Here is an 18,836-nt window from a genome sequence, read left to right as displayed (position 1 = left end):
ACCTTATAGTAAACAAATCACAAAAAGCATGGGTATTGAGCACGTGTTTAACATGTATAATCAGCTATTTGTTTATTTCAATGACAGATCCTTGCATATTGTGGTCACCGGATTTTTACGATGAGGGTTACGCTCGGGTCACTATGTATATGGAAAATATGTATCGGCGAATTGCTTCCTGGAAGCAAGCAATTAAAAATAAGTAAACTTCTTCTAAATGTGGACAAATTAAAGAATTTTCCTCAGAAAAAAGTATATGTACTTAAGTTGCATAATGAAAACTATCCATTTAGTTATAAAAAACATAATTATTATACATATTTTTTTTTAATTTGAGGTTTCTTATGACTTTAATTAAAACATGATAAAATAAGCCTATTTATATTGCTGTTTTTTCTCCATTTATCATGTTTATAACTTCTTTTTTTTATTTTGTGTATTTATAGGTCAGATATCTTGGTTTTTATGATCATCGTCAGGTCCTGCAAGTCTATACTGAAGAGGAAACTTATTTGTTAATACTTTTCTACATAATGTGCTAATTGGATTAATTAATGTGAAATGAACTCAATTGTGTGTTTTTCTGGAAAAAGAAATAGAAAAAATTCTACAAAATTGCTATAAACAAAATGGAGTACTATCAAAGATGCACAAGGACACAATGGTGTAAAATGTAACAACCTACATATTCACTGATGGATTATGGAGAAATTAAGAAAAAAAATAGTATCTTTGTCATGTTTGTTGTCGAAATAAACACATGCGTTATCCATTCATGTACATAATATTATGTACATGGCTCTCCATCATATCAAATATACAGAGGAGATGTTTGAAGAACAAGTTGCCAAAATTTATTCAACCAATTGAAGGAAGATGTCTTGTGAATGGAATTATTTATGCACTGAACTGTTATGTAGGGGGTAGAATAATTATACACAGCAGCTGAAACAGAAGACAAGTTAATTTGACATGAAAAGTGTTTATTTTATATAATCTTTTGTATCAACATGATCAATAATTCAGTCTAGGAGAAAATATATTTATACTGTTTGTCAATGTTTGTACTGTTATGAAATTTTTATAAAGGAAAAACATTTCCTTAAGGGAAATTTGATGTTCAGAAATTTCCTCAGAGGAAATTTGAAGAACAATGATTTCCTTAGAGGAAATTTCCTCAAAGAAAAATTTGAAGCGGCAAATTTCCTCAAAAGAAAAAGAATTTCCTCAAAGGAAATAATTATGCAGCAAATTCCCTAAGGGAAATCTTTTTCCCTTGAGGAAAACTCTTTTTCCTCTGAGGAAATTGTTGAAAAAAGGGGCATTACTTTTTCAACAGTGGTGCTAGAGCCAAACATATTTAGGACAAATATCAGAGAACCAATACCAATCAAGTTATCAACTTCATTTTGACTTAACTCCAAAAATTAAGGTGACAACTTTTGCACTCAGCGGAATTGCAAACTTGTCCCGGATACTGTTAATATTCTTATACAAGACCTGTTTATTTTCTCTTGCTTATGACCTTAGATATATTATTAATGCTGTATGTTTATGCTTATGACCTTAGATATATTATTGATGTATGTTAATGCTTATGAAATTAGATATATTATTGCTGCATGTTTATACTTTTGACCTTAGATACATTATTGCTGTATGTTGATTGTCACTTGCTTATGACCTTAGATATATTATTGCTGCATGTTTTTTTTAAAATGCTTATGACCTTAGATACATTATTGCTGTATGTTGATTGTCACTTGCTTATGACCTTAGATATATTATTGCTGCATGTTTATGCTTATGACCTTAGATATACTATTGCTGTATGTTGATTGTCTTTTGCTTATGACCTTAGACATGTTAGATATACTATTGCTGTATGTTGATTGTCTTTTGCTTATGACCTTAGATATACAATGTATAATATTGCTGCATGTTTATGCTTATGACCTTTGATATATTATTGCTGTATGTTTATTGTCACTTGCTTATGACCTTAGATATATTATTCATGTTATTTGTGCAGGTTTATTGACACTTGCTTAAGTTATTTTATTGCTGTTTGTTTAATTTTCTGTTTTTGTTTCACACATTTTACTTGATGGTGTTATCTCAGTGAAAGATGAAATATTAAAACACAAGTGCCTTATTTGTTATACCAATTGTAATGTTTTGTCTTTTTGAAAATGATATTCTCAAATGTACATAACTTAAATTAAGAAGTGTTGAAATTAAGTAAGGATATGGTATGTGATTGCCAATGAGACAACTAAAAACCAGAGATAAAGGTATTTTCAGCCAGTGACTGAACAGCCGTCAACAATGAGCAAGACCTATCAACATTTAAATGTCTGCATGAAAAAAACACAAAAAACATTCAAATGGATAAACATAAGACACTGTGTGCAATGGTGTGAAAGCTATATATGCAAAACTATATACTGAAAATTCAGAAATTATTGCTAGCAATTGTAAGTGCGATTTTTCTCAATTTCATCATTTTTTTGTGTGCAAAATTTAGAATAATCCTGTTTAGTTCATAAAAAATTTCAATATGCAAGTGTATATTATTGTGATTTTAACCCTGTCACTATTTTCACAATAATAAAAACAGCAATAATTTCTGAATTTATAGTAGTTAAATTTTTGACACATAGTGATTTACTTTCAATTAAGCATGCCTAGACAAAAATCGTAGAACACACAAATATATATTTCTACAATTAAGATTCAAAGAAATACTTGTACCCATAATAACTTAATCCGTTTTGTGAAATTGCTTTACTCATGCAATTAGAGGATTTTTTTATGTTTTCTTTTTAGTTATATCACTTTCCATGTGAACAATTATTGTTCCCATGGGAAAACATATTGTTCCCAAGGGAAAAATTATTGTTCCCAAGGGAAAAATTATTGTTCCCATGGGAAAAATTATTGTTCCCATGGGAAAAAATATTGGAAGAAAAGGAGTTCCCTTGGGAAGAAAAGTTCCCTTGGGAAATTTAAAGTTTCCCTTGGGAAATTTAGAACTTCCCATGGGAACAAACAATTTACTTATGTTCCCATGGGAACTTTAAAGTTCCTATGGGAACTCTAAACTTCCCATGGGAAAAGTAATTTTTCCCATGGGAACTTTCAATGTTCCCATGGGAAATTCTAATATTCCCATGGGAATTATCAAATTTCCCATGGGAAATGTACTTTTAATCAGCTGCAGTGACAAGAGTGACAACAGTGACAAGTTGGGACATATGGCATTTTTTTAATTTTTCAATAATCTATCACTGGGCAAATTTTTTGTTTTTTGATATCTTGTAAACCGACAAAGTCAGATTTGCCGATACCGGAATGGCAAATTTGTCCCGCACAGTGTCTGACAGTCGGAAAGTTAAAACCAGAGGATTCCGAAAATCTGATAAAAAAATTAAAAAATGGAGGAGCAAGCATCCTTAATACACAAAAAAAAAAAGGAATTATAATTCATCATGTTTACTTTTGAAAAGCTATGGGAGATATTGATTACAAACATGGATGACACAAACAGTTAGCTTAATGTATGACAAAGGCGGGAAAAGATAATGATTAAACATTTTCGCGGTTCAATTTTAATTCTATTTTTTAAGGTGGCTCACCCCAATAGTGACCCACGGTAGATTTTTTTTATTTTCACATATTCTGTAGATTTTTTTATGCTGAATCCAAAAATGCAAAGAAAAAAGGGGGTCACCACCAGGCTCGTTTTCCCCTCAAATTGAAGCGAAATGTGCGATTTTGACCCTATTTCCAAACATGCCCACCCTTCCAACAATAACGGTTACATCAAATTCAAAGACTTTTAAAACCAAGTCCGTACGATTTTTATGTGAAAAAACATTAAAATTTGAAATGTAAACCTTTCCCTTGGTTGTTTTTGACTTAAAAATCCTTTTATTTTCAGATTAATGTCTAAATTTTGCATTTTCTAATTTTAGTTTAAGGCAAAAAATATTGGTTTAATCGATTTTTCGTAAAATTTCCCCGGTAGATTTTTTTTAAAAACAGATATGTCAAAGCTATGAACTTTTGGGACATTTTAAGGTAAAATAAAATGGGGGTCACCAGGCTTTTAAAAAAGTTACGAGCTTTTGTTTAACCCCTCTACCCCGTAAGGTCTGATTGCAATGCACTCCATTAATTACTTAATTGTGAATTCTTTATTGATGGCTTTAATAAAATAATGTTTGTAATCATATCAATAAACGATGACTGAATATAAATGTGGTTATCGTATTACTGTTTGTTATCAAAAAGCGAAATTTTGATTTTTTTTGGTGAAATACGGTAATTTTGTTTGGCGCGAGTTGCTTCCCTCTAATTTGGCGCCATTATCGGACCAGAGGAATTTCAAGGTCGCCATTGCCGAGCAGCATACTATATTGATGAATACGACCATGTACATGCATAACAGACATTGTGGCGAATATACAACGATGAAGGTAGAGTTATTACATAAGAAAACATAGATTTCGATATATTAGGCAGCCAAATGTTATCATTATAACGAAAAATACAAACTTGGGGGTTGTCTCAAAATACTCGCTACTGTTGAAAATCACTACGGCTGAAACCTTGCACGGGGTCAATTTCTGTTCCATGTTTAATGTTATAGATCGTTATAGCTGGCATCTTATTTATGTGTTTATTTAACCCGTTACCGACTAGTTGTAAACATGTCTGGCCAGTTTTGCAAAATATCCGTGTGCAAACGGCCGAAGAGGAAGGGATGACATCTACTGTCATTTTTACGCTACCGTTAGTGTCAATGAATTAGTCTTTTTTAATCATCATTTTTAATATCTAATTTCGTAGCCAAGTTAGGGTCATATTAGTCCGAGATTACTCTGACGTCCAACGGCTGTTTTGACAGACAAGCTGCATGCGGCCGTGGGGCCCCAGCTTGTCTGGCAAAACAACCGTTGGACGTCAGAGTAATCTCGGACCAGGGTCATATGTATGTGGGGTACCCCATAACTTCCCTCGGGACAGTGTCTACTCCTTAGCCCCAACTATATTTCCCTTGTCTTTTTACCCTAAAATTCCCCCTTTTAACTTCAATACTTCCATCTCCTTGCCCCACGACAAAATAAAATGACAAAATATATTTCCAAGATACCCCCTTTTCTCTGATCCCTCATTCCCCTGTCTCCTTACCCCTGTCCACCCCTCAATTAAGGTCGGGGGGTTGATTGACTTGTTCATTTTCTTGAGAATATGATATAATTGGCCTAATTTGTAAATGATAAACCCTACAGTAGGAGGCAATACATCTTATTGAAGGATTTGTCTTGATCAATCACAATTTGTTTACCATTAACCCCCCCCCCCCCCTATCAGGGTTAAACATGTACAGAAAGTGGCCATACATGTAAGTATTTGTCACTTGAGATTTTTAGCTGTTCATATATATTGTATATATCATATATTGTATATATCATATATATTGTATATATTATAAAACTACATTTTTTCAAAAAAAATTATATTTGATTGATTTTAAGCATCCTGGTACCAATAGAAGCAGTATTATCACAGGTTTATTTTTTGGTTATATTTTTTTGTGTCTCATTTTTACTATTTTCTGTTCAGAAATTCGATATATATTCAACCAAATTAAATTATAAAAAAATATTTTATGTGTTCTCAAGGGAAAACAAAAACACACGAAAAAGAACCTATTATCAAATAAACACATATTAATTTAGACCATTCTTCTTCTTTTAAGGTTATCCTTGCAATGTCAGTCTTTTCAAACTTGCATGTACCTCCCAAATTTGGTTTCTGTTCTCCAACTTCAGTTTGCCTCTACCAATGTTATGAAACTAATACACAATTAATGCATATATATGCTTACTACATTGTACCAACAAACACACATGAAGTTTGAATTTTTGGTGGGGTCGCTTTTACTTTTCTAGAGTTATGCCCCTTTACAAATTAAAAAAATGCTGAATTTTTGTTCCTTTCTTTAACACAAGTTAGCTTCGTCCAAATGTTCTGAAACTTATATGCAATGCTTACTTATACTACAACAACACTCAGATCAAGTACAAATTTGGGTGGTGTCACTCTTTTCATCCTTTATATGCAAGCGACTGCTCATCTGTGTCCATGGGACACATTACCCATTATGAACTAGTCTACAGCTATATGCTTTTGAATGTCAATAATTGTCGATTTTCTGACAGAATTACTCTGATATTTAATTTCAGGATGCAAGTACATTTGTACATGTACATGCAAATGGAAGGAGTGATCTTGGAATGTTCAACTTTACTTGGAAACTATTGGCAAAGTACTGACAGAATTTCATGAGAAGCCAGTATCATATTCTAGTCTTGCAACCGGAAAATATGCGTAAAGTGCTGAAACTTAAGAACAACATTCTACATGTATATGCAATATGTGTTGCCACAATCCACTTAAGGAGCTAAGGTCAACTATAAATTGGAACTACATGTATATGCTTTAGTGCTGTCAAAATCCTTAAAAAAATCCAATCAAAAGGACCTACTTCACCTATATATATAGCTACCTGTCCCAATGATGAATACAGATCATATATATGAGTCTTATAAAAAAAAAACAGTGAAGGAGAATAAAAATAATGAAAATATAGAGCTGATCAGCTAATGATTGTACATGTACATGATGTATAAATGGCAACAATTCTTATAAGTATACTAGTACATTGAAATTAATTATATTAATAGATATTTTATAAATTTGATCTCATAGATATTAGAGGAATAAAATCAATCACGTTTCAAAAATTTGATTTAGTTGAGCCTTTTTTTACGCCAGTTTTCAGGACATATGGTATACCATTGACTGTCCGTCATCAACATGTCGGACATATACTCAAAAATAATAAATACTAAAAGGTACATGTAGTAGATAAACTATTTGCGTGCAATAATTAACAATTCTGTCTGGCATTTGTCATTGACCACATAATCATTTGTATGGTTCATTGGTCAACAGTAAGTCCTCTTTTAATATGCTATATTGTGTAATCAATAGGTCATCTTCATGTATATTTGGTGTATGAAATGATTATTAAATGTATTATAACAAATTAAAATATCAAATAAGAGGATGTGATATGATTGTAAATGAGACACAAGAGACCAAATAACACAGAAATAACTATTCATGTAGGTCACCATATGGACTTCAACAATGAGTAAAACCTATTCTGCATAGTTGGTTTTAAAGTCCTCGAAATGACAAATGAACAATTTAAAACATTTCAAATGAGAAAACTAATGGGTGATTTATGTATAAAATAATGAATGAAAAACAAATATGTCTGTCTTGCAGGGTTTATCTGAACTTAACCACATTTTCATGGACTTGTCTGTTTCTTGAATTCTAAATATGTTTCAAAATATTTGGTGTATGGGATGATTGTTACAGAGTCCGACATAGGGTGCGGGCTCATTGGTGGATTATATTGCGAATAACTGAAGCCAACCTCGCTTTGGCAGTCAGTCCCAACATTGCCACTGGAGAAAAAAATAACTAAGAAAAAAAATGTTATAAGAAAAAAAAAATTGAATCACGATAATTTCCTGTCGATATGCACATCTACATAGTATGTCCTTAGTATCTACAAAGTTTCATGTTGTGTGGTTTGAGAGGAGTTGCAATGACAAACCGTTGCAGTAGTATATTGAAGCAAATAAGTTCAAAGGGGCATAACTCCTAGAAATAGTTTGAATCGTAATTTCCTGTTGATATGCACATCTGCATAGTATGTCCTTAATATTTTCTAAAAAGGTTTCATGGAATTTTGTTGGGCGGTTTGAGAGGAGTTGTGATGACAAGAAACAGGACTGATAGACTGGCTGATGGACGGACGGACGGGTCAAAAACGTTATACCCTGCGCCACTTCGTTGCGTAGGGTATAAAAATAGGAAGATGGGGTATCATTGTTTATGAGGCAACTCTTCACCAGAGACCAATTAACATAGAAGATAACAATTATGTTCCAGTACGGACTTCAACAATTACTATAAACTGATATACCACATAGTCAAACAAATAAAAGTCCCAGAAATTACGTTTTTTTATATGATTGCACATAATGAAAATTTAATTTGTGCATACTGAATGATCACTGGCAAATATTTCAAGCATAATACGGATGAGAACATGCAGATAAGTATCAATTATGAAAGTTATGCAAAGTAAGACGGGAGCTAGATATATGGACTGCCATAAGAAAATGAATGGACAATTATGCTTGGTGCATGTATAGGCAAAATTCCCCCTTTTTACCCTACGAGGCTTCGTATGTATACATCCAGCTGTTTGAACACCCTGTATAATAAAAGGATCATCTGTCAGATTAGTCATATTTCTATGTTAACCATACGATATGAAAACAAGCAGATGTGGTATGATTGCCAATGAAACAACTATCCACCAAAGTTCAAATTTAAAATTCAATATTATAAATAAAAAAAAACATTAATATCTCCTTTTATCATCACGCATAGATCGATGATTAGTTAAGCATTTCTTCGCCACGGTAAGATCAAATCAGGGTTCTTAAACAAAATTGTCATTCACATTTTTTGCCGCAATGACATTACTCAACTATATTTTTTTTAATCAAGAACTTTCCTTATTAGCTTACCTTTTAAAAAAGCATGTCAAAATTAAGATAGAAGTTAAAGTTTGCCAACATCACCGGCTAATATAGCGTTCCTGTGTACTGGGCGTAGTTTTTAAATTACAATCCAAACTTTTCCTGAACCTAGTAGTAGTATAGATTTTTTTTTATATATATAAAGTCTTTTTAGTAGTGTTTGAGACTGCCCGGCACGCTGCGGGTGTATGTCCTAGCAAAATCCCGACATGGTGAAACCAAAAATTTTGCGGTTCTCCGCAAAGCATGCAGTATTGAGGAATTATATCATATAGACCAATATATAAGGTCGGAATACTAGGCCAGTCCCGGTTACTTTTTTACAGTGGTTGATCCAGGGGGGGGGGGGGGGTTCCGGGGATTGGAACCCCCCTTTTTTGGACAATCAATGCTTTTGAATGGGGAAATATAGTTGAAACACCCCCTTTTTGTCCTGGGTTGGGAACCCCCTTTTAAAATAGCTGGATCCGTCCCGATTGATCAATTTTCATCTTCATGAAAAGGCGGAAAACAACAAATTATTGAAGTGTCGTTTTATTTCTGCAGGAAAACAAATAATCATTTTAGTGAAATAAGTTACTGGATCCATTAGTTTATCATTTAATAACACTCAGTGCTCTGATTCAATTATTTTAGTTTTAATGCTGATATTTCTTTTTTTTTAATATGAACTCGGTTGACATATTGATACATGTAGATACAACAGAAAATTGCAAATCAACAAAATAACAATTCAGCAAAATAAGTAATAGAAAAGTATCAGAAAAATAGAAAACATTGGCCCCGAGGTCTTAAATTATAGGACTTAGTCTAGTGTTCCGGAAATCATGGAATTGTGATACGAGAAAAATTATCAGATGATTTTCGTGCAGGTAAACAAATCTTTAAATGAAAATGTTAGGTGTGCCCTGTCAAGTATTAAGTCTGTTAGAAAATTGGCATGTTCAAATTTGTTTTGGGGAAAATAAAAAATATTTAACTATTATTTTGCAGTGGAAAAATATATCGCATACTCGGGAATAAACTCCTAAAAATACTTGGATATAAAGATATTTCAAGTTTTAAATAGATTTATGACAGAAACAAACTGTTATAAAACGCCAAACGGATTATAGCATGAAAATAAACCCGCCCCGATGCTTTTAAAGCATACTATACGACACATATATGTCTCTAAAACGGGTCACAAGTTTACATGTTTTTGAAAGCTGTACGATGACATGAAGTTGTTTGCATCGCTATCATTTGTTTACAGTTAACCATTGCGTCATTGGCAAAACATTTTCAAAAATAAATCTCCAAGACATCATTTAATTCAACCGGTATTTCAGTGAATTCAAAATATGGTACGAACGGACCCAAGAGGCGACCGTGTAAGATGAAAATGCGTTTTGGGAGCGAAGAGGCACCAAATACCGTCGACGTCATAAATGTGACTTTGTCAGTATTTATATATTCTTTTTTTTTAATCTTATGCTTAAATCATGTATATTCTTTTCCTTTCAGACTTTTATGCGAAAAATGAAGAAAGCACTCTGAATTTCTGACCGTTCGTATTTCCTGTTTTGAAGAACGTTTTGTATCACTTATTTACATCGTCAAAGGTGCTTTCATACAGGCCTGCGTTCCAAGGTCGTCAAAGCTATTTTTGAGAAGACTCCTTAAAGCGACCGTTTCCAAGGCACTCGTCGTAAGAAACATGCGTTAAAATATGCGCATTGGTAAAGGGCCGAGCCACCTCAACTGTGGAGTGCTACCTAAAAACATTACCCTTGTATGGCAGTCGCAAAATGACGGGATGTATGAGTAGAGATCAATTGTATATGTTACAGAGAAACACAAAACGCATATACACAAAGCACATTAGCTAAAATGAAAAATAAGAGCCACGTGAAATGGATATCACCAAAAATAGACTACACAGTTGAAGTATTAATCGTACTAAGACAAATTAAATAATGCTATATAACACGTAATTAAGATGTCTGTTTCTGTCAGAAATGCAGCATTTATTTCTTTCAATAAAAGTAACAATTTGTTAACTTTTTTTCATGATGAAGACCGATTGTTAACAAAAAAATGATTCGTGAGTGTTGGTACTGGTGTAATGTTTACGTTTTTTTCTGGTTGAAGTAATAAAAGAATTTCATCTGTGCTGTATGTCTTTCTTTACTTCCATCTAATTCAAGTTGTATCGCCTCCTTATGGGTTTTACAATTGACGGATACACGCATCCAAATTGTTCTGGTCATTTACAGTACCTCAAAATGCACCTTGCTGATATAAAAATAAGAAAATTAAGGTAGTATGATTGCCGATAAGACAAACATATTTTTGTAACTTACTGAAGTGTTATAATTTTTGGTCACCGCACGGCATTAAACAATTAGCAAAACCCATACCGTATGGTAATCTATAATTTTAGAAAGTAGTGTAATAGCAGCCAAGGAATTAACTGCAAAAATTAGTTAAAAAAAGACAACTCTAAGATCGGCACAAAGCACAAAAAAATTATTACCAAAAAAAAAAAGCATCCAGTCATTGAGATATTAGTTCATCACATACATATATTACAAAATATGCAAAATAACAACCGGCAACAATTACGACATGCACATACAAGTGATGGTCGTCCCATTCAGGTAGAAAATGGTTTAAAGCACACCAAAATATCAACATGGAAAAATCAGTCTGCTGAAAAAGACCATTCTAGCTTCAGATTAGCACAAACCACAAACAAAATAATTACCAAAACAAAAACACTGTCATTGAGGTATTAGTTCATCACACATATATTTTTTAGACACGTCTTTGATGAAAATTTAATGCTGTGTGTAAAACCAGAAAATTAATAACGAAAGAACAAATAACTGTTAATGATACTGCTTTCTGAAATGGCGCAATTTGTTCCCGCCATTTCATTTTTTGTAAGAATATTGATAAATATATTTTTGGCGAGTACGGTGTACTATTAGTTACTAGTGTGCTAGTGCTATTACGTCACTAGCACACTATGTAACGAATTTATCTTACCGACTATCTTAACATGTGATATATAGACTAGTGATCTATCAAAATGAGCAAGTCTTCGATACTGTTAGCATTAAGAAACTAGCTCCTTCCATTGATCCTACAAAAACAGATGCCAATAATCGTGTATGAAATAAGCGCCGCCTCCCTTTTACCGAATATGAAATATACACGGTCTCCATGAGGAGCCAGATAACCAATCATATTCCTAGAAATTTATAGGAGGTAAGATAAATGTAAATATAATTCCCTCATGCCGAAGGCGAAGTAAATATAAGCCCTAATCCGGTAATGTCAAAGTTTATACCCTGTCTAAAACCTGAATTACAAATATATTACGGATAACCCCTGACTTAATGTTATTTTCCAGTGCTGGGATTTGCTGAAATAGAGGGACGTAAGATACCAAAGGGACAGTCAAACTCATAAATCTAAAATAAACTGACAACGCCATGGCTAAAAATGAAAAACACAAACACACAAACAATAGTACAGATGACACAACATAGAAAACTAAAGAATAAACAAGACGAACCCCACCAAAAACTAGGGGTTATCTCAGGTGCTCCGGAAGGGTAAGCAGATCCTGCTTCACATGTGGCACCCGTCGTGTTGCTTATGTGACAACAAATCCCAATGCTGCATGTATATTCACTACATGTCTATCGTTTCTTTAATATTTTGAGAAATCCATTTAAATGCACCTTTTTTTTTATCTTGACAACTTTTTTTTCGTTAAAAAATAGGTACGATAAAGTTTTTAGATATCATATTTTGTGTTTGTAAGTGTGTGTGGCTTGTTTTTTACAACACATATATTGAAAACCCCAACCTGATATGTTTGGCATACGTGAAGGATTTTCTTATTTGCTGTGTACATAATTTCATCGTGTATGTAATAATTTATAATAACACTTTGAACATTAAATTTAAGTATTAAAAGTGTAAATTGCGTGATTTTGTATTAAAAATGTATAATTGACTGAAGCACGTCATTATTTTCCCTCTGTGAGCCTCTGTATTCCTTAGTGTTCTGTATAGCTTTTGACTACTTCGCATAGTAACCGGTGTTATGATGATGATATGTTGATGGGGGGGAAAACGTCGTATATTACCCCCCCCCCCCCCAATAAGTTTCCCGAATATATACTGACATCTCTTTGTTGTTATCCAATCACAAACCTCGACACATTTGTAATCCGTAATATATTTATACATGTATATCGTATGATACTATTTTTACGTTGAAAAGCATTGTGAATTATTGTTTATAAAAGACAAAAAGAAAAAACACCTTGCGAAATTCTTTAATTTTACTTTCCGACATATTGATGATGTTCTATCATTGAATAACCCATATTTCAGCCAATACTTACATCTCATATATCCCAGCGAACTTGAAATTAAGGATACTACTGATACTAGAAGGACTGCTTCATACCTTGATCTTTTCCTCAATATTGACGCAGATGGACGACTCCACACGAAAATCTATGAAAACGGGACGATTTCAACTTCCCAATTATCAATTTCCCATTTCTCAGCAGTAACATACCCTCTGCCCCTTCGTATGGTGTTTACATATCACAATTGATACGTTATTCTCGTGCATGTTCACACTATTCGGACTTCATATACAGAAGTGTGCTCTTTACACAGAAACTGCTTCAACAAAGTTATGAGGAGGACAGATTAAAATTGACACTCCGTAAATTAATAGAAAAGACGTCAAACAATTTGACAAAATCCGATAAAAATTACAAATATAACATCAAACTAAATACATGGACACCTTCACGAATTAGTTGATCCATATGCATGTTCACACTATTCGGACTTCATATACAGAAGTGTGCTCTTTACACAGAAACTGCTTCAACAAAGTTATGAGGAGGACAGATTAAAATTGACACTCCGTAAATTAATAGAAAAGACGTCAAACAATTTGACAAAATCCGATAAAAATTACAAATATAACATCAAACTAAATACATGGACACCTTCACGAATTAGTTGATCCATATGATTGACCAAACTAGCTAAGGACATTTTTACCACATGGTAGATTGTGGTTTGTCATTACGTCGTCTAATCTTTTAATTACCGAACGTGACTTATTCCCGATTGTGACTGTTTTGCTGAGTGTAAATTCGCATTACTATAAGACATGTTACGGTACTTATCTATCCCAAATTCATGTATTTAGTTTGATGTTATATTTGTAATTTTCATCGGATTTTGTCAAATTGGTTGACGTCTTTTCTATTAAATTCATGTGTTATGGTAAAGAAAATTAATCACCGCCTTCATTTATTAGTTTTGATTTTGTTCAACGTAATCTGTACGATTTTTATGTTTGAAGTCAGATTCAAAACAAACCAGACATATATGTAACATAGTTAATTGCTATTGATTAGTATTGCAATGTGCATTGTGTTTAAATGTAATATCAGTATTTAGTTCTATTATAATCTTAATTCAATCCTATTTCTATCTTATTTTTTAGAAATAATTTTTCAAATATGACGTCATATTTGTGCTGTTTCAGAAATTCAAATGTCTGCATGACGTAATATTGGACGTCATGATTATGACTTTTTGCGTTCAGGACTGGTTTGTCACTGAGTCGGGTGTGTCTATTTTCTGTGTTGGTCTTCAATGCATTATGTATTATGGTTTTGTTTTCTGTAATTAGTTAACGTCAGTTTGATCATGTAAGTCTTTTATATTCATTTGATAAAATTTACTGTTTGCAATAGCATACATTGTTCTATATAATAAGGATGTTCTTATCACAAGCAAAAAACCCTAGCCGTATTTGGCACAACCTTTTTCAACTTTTGATCTTCAGAGCTGTACAACTTTGTCCCCCTTTTTTTGACTTTCGGACTTTTATATCTGGGCGTCACTGGTAAGTCTTGTTTGGACGAGGCGCGTTTTTGACGTAATGAATTTTAAACCTGATGCCTTTTGTTATCTATTATTCATGTGTTTCTAAGCCTAATACGTTCTGCTATTTATTTGTATTGTAGTCCTGTATTATTATGTTGTCATTTTAATGTTATATGTAACAATGCCATCAAAGTGCGAGGTTTGGCATGCCACAAAACCAGGTTCAACCCACCATTTTTTTCTTTAAAAATGTCCTGTACCAAGTCAGGAAAATGGCCATTGTTATATCATAGTTCGTTTCTGTGTGTGTAACATTTTTACGTTGTGTTTCCTTGTGTCGTTTGTTTTCTCCTATTTTTGAGTGTGAATTCACATTACTATAAGACGTGTCACGGTACTTTTCTATCCCAAATTCATGTATTTGTTTTTGATGTTATAATGGTTATTCTCATCGGATGTTGTCTAATGCTTAGTCCGTTGCTGTGTGTGTTACATTTTAATGTTGTGTCGTTGTTCTCCTCTAATATTTAATGCGTTTCCCTCAGTTTTAGTTTGGTACCCCGATTTTGTTTTTTTGTCCATATATTTATGAGTTATGAACACCGGTATACTACTGTTGCCTTTATTTCTAGACGATTTTTCAATTTCACATGGGGAATAGGGGTATACAGGGTTGAAAAATGAACAATTTTGATAGAACGAAATTCAGAAATAGATCGAGATTAAGAATTATACAGAAGTAATTTAAGAGTTTTTTAGAATCCACATATGGTTAATACCACTACCCGAGTAAATGTTTTCACAGTATTTCTGAAATCACTCTTTCACTGCGGACATAATGTTGTCAATTATTGGAAAATTCTTTAGTCGAACATGCAGGTGAGCCGGCAAGGTAAAACAAATGTACCTTTGTTTGTGAGGCTTGTGGTTGCAATACAAACACAGTAAGTCTTGCGATATGCTGTTCAGTGTACTGTTTATTGCAGTTAATCAATGACATCCAAAACAATTTTTTTTCCATTATACAAATGAAGATTCAAGTAAAAGAACTCCATGGACTCACAATGACAAAGACAATTTGCGTTGATACAATAAAAATCAAGCTTGTGTCATGCTAGCCAGTAATAATGTAATAAGTTAACAATTTAACACAGTAGGTAAAACAACCTTATATTACATGTACATATGATAACAGAAAACATAAACATACTACCAATTTTCAGTAACAAATTGCCCTCATTTGAATATATAAATAATAATAAAATGAAACTATTTAGTTTATCTTTATTGGATAAATGATGATATCAATTTTATCAATGGTGTCATTGATCATCAGAAGGGCACATTTCACAAAAAAAAAATCCAAAATACTTAACACATTAAAATAAGACAAATCGTTGAAAACTTTTGTAAAAACAAAATTTAAACTTGTCCTTGACTGTTAACAAAACAAAATCGAAAATACGTTATCCACGGGTGCCACATGTAGAGCTGATCTGCTTACCCTGCCGGAGCACCTGAGATCCCTTAGTTGTTCGTGGGGTTCGTATTGCTTAGTCTTCTTTATTGTGTTTTGTGCACTATTATTTGACTGTTTGTTTTCTTTCCATTTTTATAGCCATGGCGTTGTCAGTTTGTTTAAATTTTCTATTTTTTTCTATGTATAACGACGTTGGTTTATTCGTACAATTTGACACATATTGTGTCGTACAGGGCTCTTTTTAACTAACTCCTCCTATACGATATGAATATTTAAACTGTATTGGGACTTAGCGTTTAATAAATCTACATAATTTTTCTCAACAGTTTCAATCGAGGGTATATAGTAGTTGTTTCATTAACAATCACATGTGCGTCTTTTATTAATAGTTTTTTTTAATATAGAAAGTCAACTGTATTATTTGATTTACCTTTGTCAACATGTTTTCCACCGATATGGAAGAAAAAAGAAAAATACCAAAAGCAAATTCAGTCAAAAACAAACAGACAAAAACGACAAACGACCAAAAGAAATACAATTACATAACATAAAACAACTACAGACTAAGCACGTGAACCCAACAAGAACAAAGGGAATGATTACATGTGCTCCAGAAGGGTTAATAGATCGGTTTTTCATGTAGTATCCATTGTATCGCTAACTTAAATTCAATTCTGATGATACCTCTAAAATGGTAGTAAATATTCGAGGAAAAAACGGTTATTGTGTGGTTACTACAATTAACCTTTGCAACATATCCGTAGACATTACATAAACATATAATATAAATATATATATAAATCTTAAATTTCACAGTTCTGTATCTTCTTTGCAAAGGGTGAACATAATGCAACTAGTCATTTACACTAGACCATTTGTCTTCTTCATTCTCTGATTCTCATACAAATAATACCGCCTGGAAAAGTAAAAAGAAGTAAATAGTGGTTTTACTCCTAAAAACAAATTATGAATTGAATGTGTGTCATTTATCTACGACTTAATAAGATCTGCATAGTCAATGCATTCTTTCTTAATACATAAAATAGCAAGTAATAATATTCTGAAAGGTACCATTTGTGGATCAGGAAATGTTTACCCATTGTGAGCACTTGAGATCGCATACAGTGTTTGGTGGGGTTCGAGAAGCGAGTTTGGGATTCCTGATGTATTTATCTTAACGCCGTTTTAAACTGTTCGTTCTAACGGTTCACAATGGTTCAAGAAAACTATTCTACAGATATTGTTTTTTATAAAATTGTTCTCTTGATAATTCCTGACAGATTTAAAATGAGGCAGGAACCTATCCAAATCATATTTGACAGGTTGACTTTTAAAATCTTTTACATGTGCATTTCAGCGGAAAATTTGCCTAATTTTTTTTTTATCTTAACATATTCCGTACCCAGTCAGGATCATAACACTTATTATCTCATTGTACGTTTCTATGTTTGGTATTAATTTTTTAAACAGTTTAGTGTTTCGGTTTTTCGGTTTTCCCCTTCTATAGTTGATGTGTTTCTAAAGGATTTGGTTTGTCACCTAAATTTATTTTAGTTATATCGATTTATGACTATATGACTATTGAACAGCGATATACTACCATTGCCTTATTTAAACAATTGTCATAAAAAAATAAATCAAATAAAATGAATAAGATATTCATACTTGGAGAAATATAAACAATATTTTAACACAACTATCAGGTTACCTTTACATATCGCATGTGAGTATTACAAGATTTATTTCACTTGACTTGGTGGGGTTTTAGAAGTTCGCTTATTGAAGACCAGTCCATCTACAGACAGGAGTTTTGTTAAACTCATCAATGAGGTGTCCAATTATTCGTCCCATATCATACGCTCAGTTCTTTTGTATATGCGTTAGGTGACACTGATAGATGATTAGAATTCAATAATAATTATAACGGCAATCATCATTATCACACACATCTTCAAATAAACTGTCTTTATGCAAATTAAAACATAAGCTCCGCCCGATCAGTTGAAATAACATTGGTAATACTTATCATGAAATACTAATTGGGAGAACAGCAGTACATGTATTTTGTGATGTACGTGCACCACGTGGTGACTTGATCGCACAAATACAATACTGTTGTCTCAATTATACTATAACTCTGTGTGAACACTTTCGAACAACCAATTATGAAATTGATTCCTTGAATATTTTGGCGTCATCTTATAATCAGACCAAATCATGTTGAATATCAGTTTAGAAATGTTGCTTCTAAAGTAAGGGCCAGTTCATAATCCATTGAAATTAGTTATCAAAAGTACCAGGATTATAATTTAGTACGCCAGACGCGCGTTTCGTCTACATTAGATCATCAGTGACGCTCATATCAAAATAGTTATAAAGCCAAACAATACAAAGTTGAAGAGCATAAAGGATCCAAATTCCAAAAAGTTGTGCCAAATACGGCTAAGGTAATCTATTCCTGGGACAAGAAAATCCTTAGTTTTTCAAAAAATTCAAAGTTTTGTATCAGGAAAGTTATAAAAATGATCACATAATTGATATTCATGTCAACACCGAAGTGTTGACTACTGGGCTGGTGATACCCTCGTGGACGAAACGTCCACCAGCAGTGGCATCGACCCAGTGGTGTAAATAGTTATCAACAGTACCAGGATTATAATTTAGTACGCCAGACGCGCGTCTCTCAAATACTTATTTATTTTAATATACATTTTAAAAAAGTTTTTATTAATACA

General features: G+C 32.8%; 1 long non-coding RNA gene across 1 annotated transcript; it reads left to right on the top strand.

The window, feature by feature from the left end:
• The first annotated feature begins 4,334 nt into the window (after window positions 1-4,334).
• On the top strand, window positions 4,335-6,815 carry LOC143076632 (uncharacterized). Its single transcript, XR_012978729.1, has 2 exons — window positions 4,335-4,481; window positions 6,255-6,815. It is a non-coding gene; the product is annotated as an uncharacterized LOC143076632 (long non-coding RNA).
• Window positions 6,816-18,836: the final 12,021 nt, after the last annotated feature.

Source organism: Mytilus galloprovincialis, chromosome 5, assembly GCF_965363235.1.
Source record: "Mytilus galloprovincialis chromosome 5, xbMytGall1.hap1.1, whole genome shotgun sequence".
Lineage (NCBI taxonomy): Eukaryota > Metazoa > Mollusca > Bivalvia > Mytilida > Mytilidae > Mytilus > Mytilus galloprovincialis.
Note: the sequence above shows the minus strand (reverse complement) of the source record. Positions and strands in the feature narration are given on the sequence as shown.